General features: G+C 39.3%; 1 protein-coding gene across 6 annotated transcripts in view; it reads right to left on the bottom strand.

Moving 5' to 3' along the window:
• The window catches only part of TRAF5 (TNF receptor associated factor 5), a 319,757-nt gene that overhangs the window by 91,876 nt on the left and 209,688 nt on the right, over window positions 1-18,193 (bottom strand). The gene's annotated exons all lie outside the window — the stretch shown is intronic.

Genomic DNA, 18,193 nt, shown 5'->3' with positions numbered 1-18,193 from the left:
AGCTAAGTCTAACCCTAACACTAACACCCCCCTAAGTTAAATATAATTTTTATCTAACGAAATAAATTAACTCTTATTAAATAAATTATTCCTATTTAAAGCTAAATACTTACCTGTAAAATAAATCCTAATATAGATACAATATAAATTACATTTATATTATAGCTATTTTAGGATTAATATTTATTTTACAGGTAACTTTGTAATTATTTTAACCAGGTACAATAGCTATTAAATAGTTAAGAACTATTTAATAGTTACCTAGTTAAAATAATTACAAATTTACCTGTAAAATAAATCCTAACCTAAGTTATAATTAAACCTAACACTACCCTATCAATAAAATAATTAAATAAACTACCTACAATTACCTACAATTAACCTAACACTACACTATCAATAAATTAATTAAACACAATTGCTACAAATAAATACAATTAAATAAACTATCTAAAGTACAAAAAATAAAAAAGAACTAAGTTACAGAAAATAAAAAAATATTTACAAACATAAGAAAAATATTACAACAATTTTAAACTAATTACACCTACTCTAAGCCCCCTAATAAAATAACAAAGACCCCCAAAATAAAAAATTCCCTACCCTATTCTAAATTTAAAAAGTTTTAGCCAATACAATGCGAGCTCAATCTGATTGGCTGATTGGATCAGCCAATCGGATTGAACTTGATTCTGATTGGCTGATTCCATCAGCCAATCAGAAAATTCCTACCTTAATTCCGATTGGCTGATAGAATCCTATCAGCCAATCGGAATTCGAGGGACGCCATCTTGGATGACGTCCCTTAAAGGAACCGTCATTCGTCGTCTAGTCGTCGGAAGAAGAGGATGGATCCGCGCTGGAGGTCTTCAAGATGGAGCCGGTCGTCATCGGATGGAAGAACATAGAAGATGCCGCTTGGAGAAGATGTTTGCCGGTCCGGATGTCCTCTTCTTGCCGGATAGGAGGAAGACTTTGGACCCTCTTCTGGACTTCTTCAGTGGATGTCTAGCCCCCGCTTGGGTTGGATGAAGATCTTGGAGCCAGGACGGATCGGTGAACCTGGCATGGTGAAGACAAGGTAGGAAGATCATCAGGGGCTTAGTGTTAGGTTTATTTAAGGGGGGTTTGGGTTAGATTAGGGGTATGTGGGTGGTGGGTTGTAATGTTGGGGGGGGGGTATTGTATGTTTTCTTTTACAGGCAAAAGAGCTGAACTTCTTGGGGCATGCCCCGCAAAGGGCCCGGTTCAGGGCTGGTAAGGTAAAAGAGCTTGTAACTTTTTAAATTTAGAATAGGGTAGGGAATTTTTTATTTTGGGGGTCTTTGTTATTTTATTAGGGGGCTTAGAGTAGGTGTAATTAGTTTAAAATTGTTGTAATATTTTTCTTATGTTTGTAAATATTTTTTTATTTTCTGTAACTTAGTTCTTTTTTATTTTTTGTACTTTAGATAGTTTATTTAATTGTATTTATTTGTAGCAATTGTGTTTAATTAATTTATTGATAGTGTAGTGTTAGGTTAATTGTAGGTAATTGTAGGTAGTTTATTTAATTATTTTATTGATAGGGTAGTGTTAGGTTTAATTATAACTTAGGTTAGGATTTATTTTACAGGTAAATTTGTAATTATTTTAACTAGGTAACTATTAAATAGTTCTTAACTATTTAATAGCTATTGTACCTGGTTAAAATAAATACAAAGTTACCTGTAAAATAAATATTAATCCTAAAATAGCTATAATATAAATGTAATTTATATTGTAGCTATATTATGATTTATTTTACAGGTAAGTATTTAGCTTTAAATAGGAATAATTTATTTAATAAGAGTTATTTTATTTTGTTAGATAAAAATTATATTTAACTTAGGGGGGTGTTAGTGTTAGGGTTAGACTTAGCTTTAGGGGTTAATACATTTATTAGAATAGCGGTGAGCTCCGGTCGGCAGATTAGGGGTTAATAATTGAAGGTAGGTGTCGGCGATGTTAGGGAGGGCAGATTAGGGGTTAATACTATTTATGATAGGGTTAGTGAGGCGGATTAGGGGTTAATAACTTTATTATAGTAGCGCTCAGGTCCGGTCGGCAGATTAGGGGTTAATAAGTGTAGGTAGGTGTCGGCGACGTTGTGGGGGGCAGATTAGGGGTTAATAAATATAACATAGGGGTCGGCGATGTTAGGGCAGCAGATTAGGGGTACATAGGGATAACGTAGGTGGCGGCGGTTTACGGAGCGGCAGATTAGGGGTTAAAAGTGTAATGCAGGGGTCAGCGATAGCGGGGGCGGCAGATTAGGGGTTAATAAGTGTAAGGCTAGGGGTGTTTAGACTCGGGGTACATGTTAGAGTGTTAGGTGCAGACGTAGGAAGTGTTTCCCCATAGGAAACAATGGGGCTGCGTTAGGAGCTGAACGCTGCTTTTTTGCAGGTGTTAGGTTTTTTTTCAGCTCAAACAGCCCCATTGTTTCCTATGGGAGAATCGTGCACGAGCACGTTTTTGAGGCCGGCCGCGTCCGTAAGCAACTCTGGTATCGAGAGTTGTATTTGCGGTAAAAATGCTCTACGCTCCTTTTTTGGAGCCTAACGCAGCATTTGTTTGAACTCTCGATACCAGAGTTAAATTTATGGTGCGGCCAGAAAAAAACCCGCGGAGCGTTAACAGCCCTTTTACCGCCAAACTCCAAATCTAGCCGTATGTTTGACTGGAAGAGTTGAAGTATATAGTTTCTCAATGTTAGATAGTGGTCGTAGCATGTTTAAGTGCTGTTGGTGAGTTGTGATGTAGTGATGCACCTTTCTGTGTGTGAACCAATTACTGGCCCAATTGTGGCCCGTTTCAATTAGTTGTCTTTGAGGTATCAAATGGTCATTAGCAGTTAGGGTCATAAGCTGGATGTCCGAGTCATGATATTGTGTCCCTAAATCCTTATTCAGAGTGAGCAAAGAGAACTCAGAATTGTGGAGAAGTGATGTTAAGGGGCCCGGACAAGAGGAGATATATGGATTCGTCCTATTGGATGACTCCCAGATTCTCAATGTTTCTTGTGTAATTGGATTATTGATTCGTTTGTAGAGTGTCTGAAAACCCGGGTTCCAACACATGGAAGGAAGATTATAACTAGGGCTGAGTGCCTCTTCCAAAGACACCCATCGTTTGTGGTCTCTATGGATCATCCAATCGAGGATCCTTTGAAGGAATATAGATCTGCGGTATGAATCAATGTCAGGAACTCCTAGGCCACCTTGGGAAGTGGGGAGGGACATTGTAAGTTTATTTATCCTCGGGGGACGTCTGTTCCAAATGAACGAACTGAACAACTGCTGCATCTGTGGTATATATGTATTAGGGAGTTGGATAGGGAGGGTCTGCATGATGTAAAGCAGTCTAGGGAAGATATTCATTTTAATTGTGTTTATTCTCCCTAACCAGGATAAGCGTTTCCTGGTCCAGGATGACAGGTCTCTGATTAGGTCAGTTTTTATGTTTAAGTAGTTCAACTTGTGTAGTAAGTCAGGGTTGTCTGTTAGGTGAATCCCTAGATATTTTAACGAATCTTTACTCCATTTAAATGGACATATTTTAGAAATCAGGTCTTCTGTATGTGTGTCAATGGCCACCCCTAGCATCTCAGATTTATTTTGATTGATTTTATAGTTAGAGAGGTTATGAAACGTCTCCAATTCCCCAAGTAAATGAGGAATTGATTCTACTGGTGATGACAAGGTAAACAAAATATTGTCTGCAAAAAGTGACAACTTGTAATCCTCCCCTCCCACCCTCAATCCCCGGATATTGTTATTGGATCTAATTTTGGTAGCTAAAGTTTCAATGAGGCAAGTGAAGAGCAAGGGGGACAAGGGACAGCCTTGCCTGGTGCCATTTGTAATTTGAAAGGAGGGTGATAGGACTCCATTAAGAGCAATTCTGGCGCTGGGGTTGTTATATAGCGCAAAGATTTTATTTAATATTATGTCACTAAATCCAAAGGCCCGCAGAGTTGCTTCTAGGAAAGGCCATCCAACTCTGTCGAAGGCTTTTTCAGCATCAGTGGAAATCCAAATAGAGGGGATATGATTTGTCTTGGCATGCCATAACAAGTGCAAATTACGCACAGTGTTATCTCTCGCTTCTCTGTATGGTACGAAGCCAACCTGGTCACGATTTATAATGGAAGGCAATATTAAATTAAGTCTGTTAGCGATGATTTTAGCGAAAATCTTTGTATCTGAATTCAAGAGGGAGATCGGTCTGTAATTAGAGACAGATAAAGGAGATTTATTAGGTTTAGGTATTAGTGTGATATTCGCTTGTAAGGCTGTAGGGGGAAAGGCCTTGTCTTGTTCTATGCTATGGAAGTATGACAGGAGATGTGGAATCAGGATATCCCTGAAGGTTGTGTAATAAGTGTTACTAAATCCGTCCGGGCCCGGGGATTTACCTGTTTTTAGTGATTTTATGGCTATTTTAATCTCTTCATTCGATATGGGGGCGTCTAAATTAGTCCTCTGCTCGTCGCTAAGTTGGGGCAGGTGTAACTGAGTCAGATAGTCCTGGATGGCTGCCTGTGTCGGGGGGTGGGTGTCTGCAGATAGATTGTATAAAGAGTGATAATAGCGCCTGAAGCAATCTGCTATGTCTTTTGAAGAGTGCCAGTCATTTCCCTTCTCGTCTTTGATGTGTAAGATATATCTGCTAAGAGTTTTCTTTCTGAGCTGCCTAGCTAGGAGTCTGCCTTGTTTATTAGCGCCTTCAAAATAAGTTTTTTTTAAGGAAGAGAGCATTGCGTTTGGCCTCTTTCCCTAGACAACAGTTAAGTTGTAAGCGCTTATGCTCCAGGCTCTCTAGGAGAGAACGGTCTTTTGGAAATAATTTGTGTATTTCTTGGAGTTTGCTTAAATCAGTAAGTAGCGACGTTAAATAGAGTTGTTGTTGTTTTGATTTGGCTGCCTTTAGAGCAATGAGTTCGCCCCTAAGAACGCACTTATGGGCATTCCATATGTGTTGCTGGCACATATCTGGGGTATTATTTATCTCGAAGTAGTCTTCGATAGCCTTAGTTAGGTGGAGCCGTATCAACGGGTCTTTTAAAAGAGATTCATCTAATCGCCAAGATCGTGATTGTTTGACGTCTATAGGGAGGCTAAACGTACAGCTGACCATGGCATGGTCAGACCATGTTATGGGGTGTATCTCTGAGTGACTCGCATGCGCTAAATAATTCACGTCTGTTAATATATAGTGTATTCTAGAATAGTTTTGGTGTGGATGTGAGTAAAAGGTAAAATCCCTCTCACATGGGTGGTGGATTCTCCAGACATCGTGTACAGCCAGTGTGGTTAATTTAGACCTAATTAGTTTCAGGGTCTTATTAGGGATGGCTGATTTGCCTGCTGAACAGTCTAATATTGGGTCTAGGGCAATGTTGAGGTCCCCTCCAATTACCAGGTTTCCTCTTGAAGATTCTAAGAGGGTGTTACAAAGCTGATGAAAGAATTTAGTGGCTTCCAGATTAGGTGCATATATATTGGCTAGGGTTAAGGGTTTGTTATTCAATAGCCCAGAAATAATCAAGTACCTTCCCTGTTTATCCTTATTTATGGAGGTCACCTGGAAGGGAGAATTCTTATTTATCATTATACAGACCCCATTGCGTTTTGAGTTATTGGATGAGAAATATCTTAAAAAATTTAAAGCGGATATTATTTTGTTGCAAGAAACACACCTTACAACAATAGAACACAAGAAACTACAAGTCAACTGGATTCAGGAAGTGATCTTCACACCCTGTAGCTCTAGAAAAAGAGGAGTAGCAATTCTTATCAGAAAAGGGTTAAATTATCAGATTATCTCCAAGCAGATAGATTCAGAAGAACGTTTTATTATCATTAAAATTAAAGTTGAATCTTTCATATATACCGTTTGCAATGTGTATGGACCTAATAAAGTGGATATAGCTTTCTGGGAGGCTTTGAAGCTGCAATTGTTTGAATATGTTGATACAAATATGGTGGTAGCAGGAGATTTTAACATGGTCTTTAATAATATTGATAGACTTCAGACTACAAAACAAAGAATCCCCAGGGTCTCTCAAAAAGCAGCCAAGATTCTTAAAATCTGTAGAGTTCTTAAGATAAGGGACATTTGGAGACACTTATACCCTAACTCTAGAGCGTATACATATGAGTCCAAACAATACAGGTCATATTCTCGTATTGATTTTTTTTTGGGTTCAGACAGTTTGTTTAGAACAGAGTTAAAAACGCGAATAGGGGACTTTACCATTTCAGACCATGCCCCTATATTTTTGGAATGTGGATCAGAAAATAACGCATATCAAACAACTAGAGGTTATTCTTTCCCACGATATTTATATAATGACGCCAAATTTAGGAAATATATTACAGATAGGTGGCATGACTATGCAATACAAAATGCTGCATATAGTTGTAAACCCGAGATTTTTTGGGAAACAGCCAAAGCGGTGATAAGAGGAGAAATAAAAAACTATATGTCTAAACTCAGGGCAAGAGCACGTCTAAGGGAAATAGAACTCTCTAACTGGCTTAGAAATGCATACAATGCCTACATAGCGGCTCCCACATCGATTAATTGGCAGAAATATATCAAAGCGAAACAAGAGTGGGACTTAGTTAGCTTGCAGAAAGCGACCCGTCAAGATCTAAATCAAAGAACTAGCTATCATAGATATGGCAGCAAAATTGGTAAGCTTCTAGCTAACTGTGTCAAAGTTTGTAAGTCTCAGAAAACCATCAAGTCTGTTATAGTAGATGGTATTCGAGTTACTGAAGCAGAAGCAATTAAAAAAGGTTTTGTTAGCTTCTTTAAAAATTTGTACTCTGCCCCTCAGATAGATAGTCAAAATAAAGAGTGGTTCTGGAGAAACATCTCTCTTCCAAAATTAAATACAGATGAGGTTGTCAATTTAAATTTACCCATTACCTCAACAGAAATCTGTCAAGCAGTAGATAGATTAAAATTGGATAAAGCCGCTGGCCCGGATATGTTACCAGCCGAATTTTATAAAATTCTTAGGGAAGAGATCAATGCCCCATTGGTAAAACTATTTAATCAGTATTTCTGTAATGGTGGGGTCCCCTCTCCCTATTTTGTTGCATCCAGAATTGTGCTCGTTCCAAAAAAAGAGAAGGATCCAGAAGCGTTGGACTCATATCGTCCCATCTCACTGCTTAATGCAGACTATAAAATTTATACAGCAATTTTAGCAAACAGACTTAAGGGGATCCTTGGCTCTTTGATACATGTGGACCAGGTCGGCTTTATGTTACATCGAAACCCATCGGCTAGTATTCGTAAAATCTTACTTCTTTTAGATTTTTTTCGATCAGAATGTACAAATGGGCGAATAAAACCAGCGATTCTCTCGCTAGATGCCCAGAAGGCATTCGACTCGATTACGTGGGACCATCTTTTTTTAACTATGCAACAATTTGGTTTTAGTGGTAACTATTTAAATTGCATTAAAGCTTTATACATTAATGCCTCTGCAGTATTGTTGGTAAATGGCATTCCCACAGAAACTTTCCATATTTTGACAGGTACCAGACAAGGCTGTCCGATCTCACCACTTCTTTTCAACCTTGCAATTGAACCATTGGCAACTTTGTTAAAAAAGCACCTAGAAGGAATTTTGTTAGGAGATGAATACCATAAATTATTACTATACGCAGATGACCTACTATTATTTCTTAACAACTCTGAACACGAGATCCCGATTTTATTGGAAATAATTAATATATTCGGTACATTTTCGGGATACAAAATAAACGCAGCAAAATCAGATTTACTATGGATAACAAAACCTGCAAGTAATGGATACACGCCACCCTTTAAAATAGCGGATTCATATATTACATATCTAGGTATTAAGATTAGTATCGATCCGGCAGATTGGTACCCTTTGAACTTTATCCCTCTGCTAAATAAAATTCAGATAGAGCTCGGAAACTGGGCAAAATTTCCTCTGTCAATGACGGCAAAAATTAATTTGATAAAAATGATCACCCTACCCAAACTGATGTATCTAATGCAAAATATTCCAATTCCAATAACAAAATTTGATCTCAAGCGTTTAAATAGCTCCATTAGACTGTTTATTTGGGGTAGTGGCAAAAAGCGTGTAGCTTTACAGAAGCTGTCACAGTTAAGACAATATGGGGGTCTTGCATTACCAAATTTCGGCAACTATAATAGAACATGTTTGGCAAAGGTAGCGATGGACTGTATACTGGGGGGAACTATGTGGCGTCACTAGAAATAGAACAAAAGTTAGTTCTGCCCCTAACCTACTGGCACTACTACACTGCCCGATTAAGAAACTACCATCTATGGTCAAAAATAAGCCCACTCTGTTCCACATTATTAAAGCCTGGCAGGATATTAAGACCAGTATGAATGATAACCCGCTGATCTCGAACTTAATTCCTATTTCTGGAAACCCCTGCTTTCCATCAGGTATCAAGAGTCAAATGTTTAATAAGTGGGCTATACTAGGACTCAAATATTTATCTCAGTTTAGGGACCCAGAGACTACCCGGGTGTACACATTTATAGCGCTTAGAGATCAGTTCCAACTTAACAACACAGAATTTTATGCCTATCTGCAAGTCCGTCATTGGTATAATGAAACTACCAAAAATAGCACTAAGGAGTGGGTACACCCGGGTATTAAAATGGGCCTTGCTCTTTTTAAAGCAGGTAAACGGTCAATTAGCTATTGGTATCGGATGATACAAACGGAAAGCGGCGAAATAAATGTATCAGAGATATCGGCAAAGTGGGTTAAGGATATTCAAAATATGGATCCATATAAAGTAAAACAGAGCATAATTGCGGTAGAACATGCAACTCTTTCTGCAACATGGCGAGAATCACAGTTTAAAATCTTGAATCGCATGTATATACCGCCGGCTAGCTTAAATAGATGGTATGGGAATGTCTTATATGTGTGTCCTCGATGTAGTTCCATCAGGGCCGACCTGGTTCACATGTTCTGGAGCTGCCCCAAGATCCAACAATTCTGGCAGCGAGTACAGTTCTGGATGAATAGACTATTGAATATACAGATACGTATAGAGATACAGCATATTTTCTTTTTGGTTAATTTGAGAGACCTTGGGGAATATGTCCCTAATATTGATTTTATTAATACAACAATTCTAGGAGGCAGATATCTTATCTTAAAAAATTGGAAAGCCACTAGAGAACCTACAATTAACAATTTAACTTTCCTACTTCATGTACAATATCAAATAGAACATATTGATAGCCTTAATCAGGGTAATAATCATCAAGACAGATTCGAACATAAATGGTTAGAATTTATCAGGAGATATAGAAACAATATATAACTATAATCGCAACCCGCTGCTGTATATTGCCTCTCCTCTCTCTTCTCCCCCCCCCCTTTTTTTTTTTTTTTTTTTTTTTCCTTTACCTCTCTCCCCCCGGACAACTTGTTCTAACCCCCCCCCCCCCTCGGTCTTATTAAGGATGGTCCATAGAATATGGTAAAATACAGATAGGACTAGTGAAACGTTAAATTAATCTTTGGTAGTAACCTTAGTTTAAATATATAAGAATTTAAATTTTTCTTCAGTATCTCCTGAATTTAATAATTAGAAAATGTTGAGGTTCGTTTTTTTTTTTTTTTCTTTATTAGGTCTGTGTTCTACATGAATAAAACTAATATCATGTATAGTAGTAGAAATAATGTACTGCTAAGTCAACTATATAATAAGAGATATGGATGACAATGTTTTGTAATTTATTATGTTCATGTGGAATCAACATGCTTACTTTGTATATGTCTTGTGAACTTCAAACAATAAAAACATGAAAAACAGAGAAATAAGCTGTCCCAAATTTCTTAAAGGAAGTTTTGGGCTCCCGGCCCTTTTTAAAATGGGTCTCCTGTAACATTACAATATCGCATTTAAGTCTTTTATAATCTTTAAAAGCAATGGTTCTCTTTTGTGGGATATTGAGCCCTTTTACGTTATGGGAGAGTATTTTAAAGTGAGACTTATCCTTCGACATTAAAACATTTTTGTACAGATAACAATGTAAAGAGCAAGCACAGTTCAGTTTTGTACATCAAGGTAGATTTGAACATTATCCAGCATGGTGCAAGAGACATCTCATAGGCAATATACATGAACATTATAAAATAAAATAAACATAAACAGTAGACTAATCCAAAATAACGTGTATTTGTAGAACTATACACCTTGTTTGGGGAGTGACTGGTGTTGCATATCGCTCTGAAGCAAGTAACTTATAGCATGTAGGAGATTCAGGTGGGGACCTGTGGAATGAAGGAGGAGAAAGGCAAATGGATATATGGAGGGGTATAGGGAGGGATAGAGAGGGGGAAATGGAAGGGAAGGTATTGGGGAGGGGGAAGTGGGGAATGTGGGAGACAAAATCACATCATCATTATTTTCAAATAGTATCAATACCTAGTCTTGACATGGCTAACATTACATATAAAAGGCTTTAATTTGACCCATATTCTTGTGATTAGGTCAATTAACCATGAAAAGAGGCTGTAGGTGAGAAAGTCAAAGGCAGGCAACAACTTACAAAGGAGTCAGAACAATGAGAGACCCCATAAGTAAACTCACAATTTTTTGGTTAAATTTAAGTTCTTACCCCACTACCAACGACCAGGAACAGTCTGGATATGTATATGTCATGGGAAGTTCCCCGACATATTTAGTTCTCTCTAGTAGTAGGGAATGTGCAGTCTTGGCAATAATTGTAAGTTAATAGAATTATTAAGGATCATGTGAGCGTGTTGGGCCTGGGGCAACATTGTCCGTCTTCCTTCTCTTGGATTGGACTTTATTCCATTGGGAACGCTGCTCCTTAGGTGGGTCCTTAGTTTTATCTACAGATCTTGTGGCAGTCTCAAGTACATCTTCATCTGGGGGTTCAATGTTAATATTCAGTTTCTTGGACACGTCGTCTAGGTCTTGGAAGGTTTTGTAAATAATCTGTGAGCCGTTGTGATTGATAATCAGACTGAATGGGAATCCCCACCGGTATCTAATGTTATGTTCTTGTAGGGCTTTAGTGAGAAACCTGACTTCTCTTCTCCTCTGTATGGTTTGTGGGCAAAGATCCTGAAAGATTTGTAGGGTATGGTCCCTAAAACTTATTGATCTTCTGGCTCTCGTCGCCTGCCAGATTTCTTCTTTGGTAGTAAATCTCAGGAACCTGAGAATCACATCTCTTGGTGGTGCAGGGGGTTTAGATGGAGGTCTTAACGCTCTATGGATCCGTTCAATTTCGTCGTTGAGTAATGGCGGTGATCTGGGATTCAGGAGATGGAACAGGTCTGTAACATAAGATTTCAGTTGCTCTGATGAGACCTCCTCAGGTATTCCCCTGATCCTAAGATTATTTCTCCTTCCGCGATTATCAAGGTCTTCAAGCTTTTCCTGTAAGGAATGCATCATTGAGTCCTTTATGGAGAGCTGTTGGGAGTTAGTGCTGACCATGGAGTTGAGCGCCTCCTGGCCCCCTTCAATATAATCACGTCTGGAGCTCATGTCGTTCAGGTCCTTTTTTAGGTCTCTCATTTCTCCTTTTATAAAGGACTTCAGGGATTCGAAATCTGACTTGGAGGGGAGACCTGCAATTTGTGAAGGTAGCGACAATAATGATTTATATTGCGTGGGAGTGCATTCTGTTTGTGTCTCTGTAGAAGGCTGTTCTTGTGAGTGAGAAAGTTCGGCTAAACCAGAATCTGATGGTTGGAAAAAAGTAGACACTGAGGGTGTAGTAGCTGCCATTTTGCTGCTTTTATCTGGTTTAGGTCCTTTGCGCTGTGACATCCTTTTCTTTTTTTTTTTTTTAATGATTTTTATTAATTTTCCACAAAGAAAGAACAAAGAAATTACAGCTTCCACAATCCGCATCTAATCTTATCTACTAAACAGTAAAAATACATCAAAAATATGATATGACAGTATATTCCAGTGCAATACATCTTGCTCCACTGGATCTCATTACATATTTACATTATTTACCAAGAGAAGGGAAAAAAAAAAAAAAGGGAAAGAGGGAAGTAATAATTCTCCCCCCTCTCCTCGTCCGCTAGTCCACTGCCCATGATCTAGGTAACCTTCCTGTCTGTAGCTGCTGTTGGAACCATTCAGACCTCTTAAAAGCTGCCAGTATTTGCCTCTGACTGGTTATAGAAAGGGATAAAATCATCTCCTTCCATTTAGTAAAAAATTGCCGAAGTTGTTTGTTGTTAGAAATTTTTATATTATGCTGATCCAGTAATATTTGATATTGGGCTTTCCTAAGAAATTCGGACAACTTAAGGTCGCCTCTACTCTTCCAATTAGAGAGAATCACGTTTCTCCCTACCAATATCATGACGTTCAGAAATCTATGGTTAACTCCCGGTTTGCTACTATTATATTGGAATAAAAGAAATATCTCAAGCTGTGAAAACCTTGTCTGGACTCCCATAACCTTATTACACCAAAAATTAACTTTGTTCCAGAATTGCCTCACTTTAGGGCATTTCCAGAAACAGTGGGCTAAGTCTGCCCTTCCTTGTCTGCATTTGGGACACTCCCCAGATGCTATATCGCCCCTCCATATGGATAATCGGGCCGGGGACAGGTATGCCATATTCAATAATCTGATATGTGATTCCCACCAAGTGACTAGAGTCGTTGCTTTCATTGCCAGTCTCACACTGTCGGCTATCCGTTCTTTTCCTATTAGAGGTAGCACTTTGTTCCATTCCCTGAGCATTTTATATACTCTTGAAATTTTATTGGCCCCCTCGGAGTAGGCTTGAATGACACTACTAACTTCCCGCTTATCTATTCCTATCCCCAGAAGCAGAACTTTTTTTCACTTTCTGCAATGAGATTTTTTTTTAGTTAAAAATTTTCTGCAGGTCATTTTGAAATAGAAATCACTTCACTATGGTCTCTTCATGCATACCCCCCTGCATATCAATATCACCCTGGTCTCTTCATGCATACCTCCTTCATATCAATATCACCCTGGTCTCTTCATGCATACCCCCCTGCATATCAATATCACCATGGTCTCTTCATGCATACCCCCTTTATATCAATATCACCCTGGTCTCTTCATGCATACTCCCCTTCATTACAATATCACCATGGTCTCTTCATGCATACCCCCCTGCATATCAATATCACCCTGGTCTCTTCATGCATACTCCCCTTCATATCAATATCACCCTGGTCTCTTCATGCATACTCCCCTTCATATCAATATCACCATGGTCTCTTCATGCATACTCCCCTTCATATCAATATCACCCTGGTCTCTTCATGCATACTCCCCTTCATATCAATATCACCCTGGTCTCTTCATGCATACTCCCCTTCATATCAATATCACCATGGTCTCTTCATGCATACCCCCCTGCATATCAATATCACCATGGTCTCTTCATGCATACCCCCCTGCATATCAATATCACCATGGTCTCTTCATGCATACCCCCCTGCATATCAATATCACCCTGGTCTCTTCATGCATACCCCCCCTGCATATCAATATCACCATGGTCTCTTCATGCATACCCCCCTGCATATCAATATCACCCTGGTCTCTTCATGCATACCCCCCTGCATATCAATATCACCATGGTCTCTTCATGCATACCCCCTTCATATCAATATCACCCTGGTCTCTTCATGCATACTCCCCTTCATATCAATATCACCCTGGTCTCTTCATGCATACCCCCCCCCTGCATATCAATATCACCCTGGTCTCTTCATGCATACCCCCCCCTGCATATCAATATCACCCTGGTCTCTTCATGCATACCCCCCCCCTGCATATCAATATCACCCTGGTCTCTTCATGCATACTCCCCTTCATATCAATATCACCCTGGTCTCTTCATGCATACCCCCCCCCCCTGCATATCAATATCACCCTGGTCTCTTCATGCATACTCCCCTTCATATCAATATCACCCTGGTCCCTTCATGCATACCCCCCCCCTGCATATCAATATCACCCTGGTCTCTTCATGCGTACCCCCCTGCATATCAATATCACCCTGGTCTCTTCATGCATACCCCCTGCATATCAATATCACCCTGGTCTCTTCATGCATACCCCCTGCATATCAATATCACCCTGGTCTACTCTCTTCATGCATACCCCCCTGCATATCAATATCACCCTGGTCTACTCTCTTCATGCATACCCCCCTGCATATCAATAGCACCCTGGTCTACTCTCTTCATGCATACCCCCCTGCATATCAATATCACCCTGGTCTACTCTCTTCATGCATACCCCCCTAATATACCAGTGTTATACTTAACAATATTATAACTAAACTGCAATTTAAATATAGTCTGTTTCCGTTGATGCTTTGCTCTGACTTTGGCATCATTTCATTATAGTTGTATCATGTATGTTTTAACCTTTACAAACAGCCCCAGGGGGTATATAATACATCTGCTGCCTGTGACTTTATATGGTTTATGATATCACACAGAAAACATAGCACTCCAGTGTCGCGCTATGGAGGGAGGGGCGAGTGTCAGTGTGCAGGAGCAGAACACCAGTACGTGAGAGACATTTACAGATCCCCCCCAGCTGCCTTTTCTGCAAACACTTGTAACCCTTCTCCTCCCCGGCTCAAAGTGTTAATAGCACCGCAAAGGGAAAAAAAGTGTTATCCCTGCTGCGGTCTGCTTGTGAAGACTGTTAGATTAAAAGTGATGTGTGTGGGCGGAGTTTTGGGAATTGCCGATTCCCACTTTTGATAATCAATCACAATTGCCAGATTAGACAAGACACACAACCAACCGGTATAAACTTTCACAGTAGTGTTGTAAAAAAAAGAACATGAAGGCTGCGCTCACATAAACAAAAAAATGTTTACAGCCTGGGTGCGGGCTTCAGTAGAGAGTGGGGACCGCCTCAGTTTTAAGCAGTGCTAGCTTCAGCCTGCATGTTCTTTTTTTTACAACACTACTGTGAAAGCTTATACCGGTTGGTTGTGTGTCTTGTCTAATTTGGCAATTGTGATTGATTATCAAAAGTGGGAATCGGCAATTCCCAAAACTCCGCCCACACACATCACTTTTAATCTAACAGTCTTCACAAGCAGACCGCAGCAGGGATAACACTTTTTTTCCCTGTGCGGTGCTATTAACACTTTGAACCGGGGAGGAGAAGGGTTACACTACAAGGGTTTTTCTGCTATTATTAACGCGCATCCCTGGCTGCACACTTACCTCAGTCGCAGAAGCAGTTCTGGCGGCTAAAGTAACAAATTTAAGTTATAAGCAAAGCATCTAATAAAATGTATCAATTTCATGAGCAGCAGCCAATAATGTGAAAGTAAAAATGTGCCGGTTGCTATGCGCAATAATAATAATTAAAAAAAAAAAAAAAAACTTTTGAAGAAAATTATGTGCTTAACAGAACTGGCCATTCTTTCTGCAGGCAGGCTCCACTTTCTGCGATATTATCGCAGATCGCACTATGTTCTGCCTTGGGGTTCCTATCCCTGTTTCATTTCTTAGATCTCCAATCCAATGTCTAGCTTGTAGATAGGCGTAAAAGGATGACCTTTCTAACTTGTATTTGCCTTTCAATTCCTCAAAGGATCTAACTACCAACTGGTTTTCCTGACACAATTGACCTAGTGAGTAGAGACCTGCCTGTGCCCATCTAGAAAAGACCGACATATTCAAGCCTGGCAAGAAGCTTGGATTCCCTGTAAGTGGGAGAAAGACAGATTTGCGAAAATTGCTCTTAGTTGCTAAGCACACTTTCTGCCATGTCCTAACAACATCTTGAATAGTCACATATTGTGTTATATTGGACGGCAATTTTCTCGCTGGATTGTGTATAATTGCTTTTAGATCAAAAGGGGCAACCAAGTGCGACTCCAGGTCATGCCATGTAACATGACCTTCTTCAGTGATCCAATCTAATGCAAATTTACAGACAGCGGCGTAGTTATAGATTCTAATATTTGGGCATACAAGGCCTCCACACCGTTTTGTAAGTGTCAAAGTTTCAAATGCTATTCGTGGCCTTTTCCCCCGCCAAATAAAATTATTAAAGGCCCTCTGGAGTGTCAGAATGTCTTTCTTGTATAGTAGCAATGGAAAATTTTGAAGAAAGTAGAGTAGTTTAGGGAATATAATAGTTTTTATGAGCATAATTCTAGCCGTCATACTAAGTGGTAAGTTAGCCCAGCTTTGAACTTTTCCCTGTATTTGCTTGATACATTTGACAAAGTTTAATTCATACCACTCCCTAGGATTACTACTCAAGCTTAAGCCCAGATATTGTATACATAGAGTTTCCTGGAACAGGTGATTTATTGTTTGAACTGGTTTATGGATCCATAGCAGTTCCGATTTCTCGTTATTAATCCTATAACCGGAAAAGGATCCAAATAGCCTAAATATAGATAGAACTTGTGGTATGGACTGAATTGTGTTGCTTAAAAATAATAAGAGATCATCCGCAAAAAGTGAGAGCACCATCTCCTGCTGGCCTATTCTGATCCCCTTTACCTCCTGTCTCAAATAAATTGCCAAAGGTTCCAGAGACAAATTAAAAAGTAGTGGGGATAACGGACATCCCTGCCTTGTCCCTCGCCTCAAAGAGAATCTGTCTGATGTTTCGCCATTTACTATAATTGCCGATACAGGATTTTTATAGATTTTCTGTATGAATTGATAGAATGCCCCTGTCAGACCAAATCTCTCTAATGACTCGAAGAGATGATCCCACCCAATCGAGTCGACCGCTTTTTCGGCGTCGACTGTGAGGATTGCAAGATCAGGTTTACGATGTGTTTTTTTATACTCTTTATTAGCAAAACAATCCAGGACCAACTGTACTCTCCGTATGTTTTTGACTGGATTCCGTCCTGTCATGAATCCAGACTGGTCTGGATGTATCATATAATGCAGGCATTCCTTAAGACGATTGGAAATAATCGTTGTTAGCAGTTTGTAGTCCTGATTTAGGAGGGAGATCGGTCTGTAAGATGAAGGGGAGCTAGGATCTTTTCCCTTCTTTAAGATCAGGACCACATTTGAAGCTGTGAACAGAGGAGATTGCGGTCTATTTCCAATTAAATAGTCATTAAATACTGCCTGTAAAAGGGGGAGGATTGGTTCTCGTAAACGTTTATAGAATTCGGCCGGCAGAGCATCCGGCCCCGGAGATTTACCTCCTTTGAGGTTGATTATGGCGTCTGATATTTCTCTTATTGTAATTGGTTCATTCAACCTTTGTAGGTCTTGGTTTGTAATCTGGGGTATTTTAATCTTCTGCCAAAATTTCTCTTTTTTATCTTGATCTATTATACTGGGAGAATACAACTTTTGATAATAGTCGAGGAAAACTTGTCTAATCTCTGAGCTCTTATTAAATCTCATATTCTGGTAAGTGATAGTTGAAATGAAGTTTTTCTGTTGTCTATTTTTAACCATTTTCGATAATATTTTAGCCGAGATACCCTGGTTCCCTGCGAAAAAAGCTTTTTGCTTCTGATCCTCCTCTACCATCTTTTGATTGAGGAACAGATCCCTTTCTCCTCTGATCTTTCTATATTTATCCCAGTTCAATACAGTTTTATCCTGAATGTAACGTGCATATGCCTTTTTAAGTGTATTGGCTAATTGTTCCTCTCTCTGGTCCCTTTTTCTCTTCATCCTAATTAGATATGCTTTTATTTCACCTCTAAGGACTGCTTTTGCAGTCTCCCAGAGGATTTCAGGTTTGTCCAAATAGTCTTTATTATGTTTAAAAAATTCTTTCCATCTTTCTTGCAACCAAGCCCTAAATTTGATATTCTGTACCAAATATTGGGGAAAGAAAAAGTGCGCATTACTGCTCCGGGTGGAGGCCCCGTATTGGATCTCTAATGAAATGATTGCATGATTTGATACTTGGACCTCCTTAATCTCCACTTTTATGTCAAACTTCATCAATTGACTGGAGACTAGGAAAAAGTCTATCCTGGAAAAGGATCTGAATGACCTGGATTCGCACGTATAGCCCCTCTGATCTGGGTGTTGGATTCGCCAGACATCCTTAAGTGCCAATCTTTGGCAAAACTTATGAAGAATCTTGGTCTCCCTGGTTTTCTTATCCA

This window comes from Bombina bombina, chromosome 4 (assembly GCF_027579735.1).
Source record: "Bombina bombina isolate aBomBom1 chromosome 4, aBomBom1.pri, whole genome shotgun sequence".
NCBI lineage: Eukaryota > Metazoa > Chordata > Amphibia > Anura > Bombinatoridae > Bombina > Bombina bombina.
This window is presented reverse-complemented; position numbering and strand designations above follow the sequence as displayed.